This window comes from Callorhinus ursinus, unplaced genomic scaffold (assembly GCF_003265705.2).
Source record: "Callorhinus ursinus isolate GAN/ISIS: 27379988/994484 unplaced genomic scaffold, GSC_fseal_2.0 scaffold43, whole genome shotgun sequence".
NCBI classification, from domain to species: Eukaryota; Metazoa; Chordata; class Mammalia; order Carnivora; family Otariidae; genus Callorhinus; species Callorhinus ursinus.
Genome location: NW_027397105.1, coordinates 1,595,748 through 1,596,504, shown reverse-complemented (window position 1 = coordinate 1,596,504; position 757 = coordinate 1,595,748).

Below are 757 nucleotides of genomic sequence, written 5' to 3'. Positions count from 1 at the left end.
ACCTGAGCCGAAGGCAGACGCTTCACCGACTGAGCCACCCAGGTGCCCCTGAATTGTACTTTTTAAGGGGTGAAATTTGTGGTATGTGGATTATATCTCAATAAAGTTATTAAAGAAAAGTCCCCCCCCCGAAGAAAAGCAGAGTCCAGCACTGCTGCCATCAGGGAGGAAACGCTCCCCCCTGGGTTTGGGTTATCAGTGAAATAAGGTCGGCCAAGAGCTGATGGTCTCTGGATGGGGGTGATGAATACCCGGGGGTCCCTTGTATTAGCCTCTCGACTCCGGTGTATGTTTGAAAATTCAAATAATAACAAGTTAAATGTATATTTAAAAACACCCAAACCACCCGAAAACGCTGTGAGAAATGAAAACACAGAAAACGGGTGGTGGGAGAAGCTGGGTTATCCCAGGTGTTGGGGAAGGTGACAAAGGGTGTGAACCTGGCCCGCCCACACAGAGGAGTCTGTGGCCCAGTGATATCCACGCCGATTTTCCTTTTCTTCATTCCGGCATTATTTTATTGTTTTATTGTTTAGATGGGCAGGAGAATGGAGAGGTGAGAATGATCTCTGCCCAATCAATAAAGAGATTAAATGAAGGGAAATAAAGAGACTAGAACAATTGTTCTGAAAATAACATGGTAAAAAAAAATCACTTTATATGAAAGGATATATATATATGCAGTGAAAAGTGGGTCTCCCCCCTACAGTGGACCCCAAGTTTTATCCCCCAGAGACAGTCATCACCATCATCAACA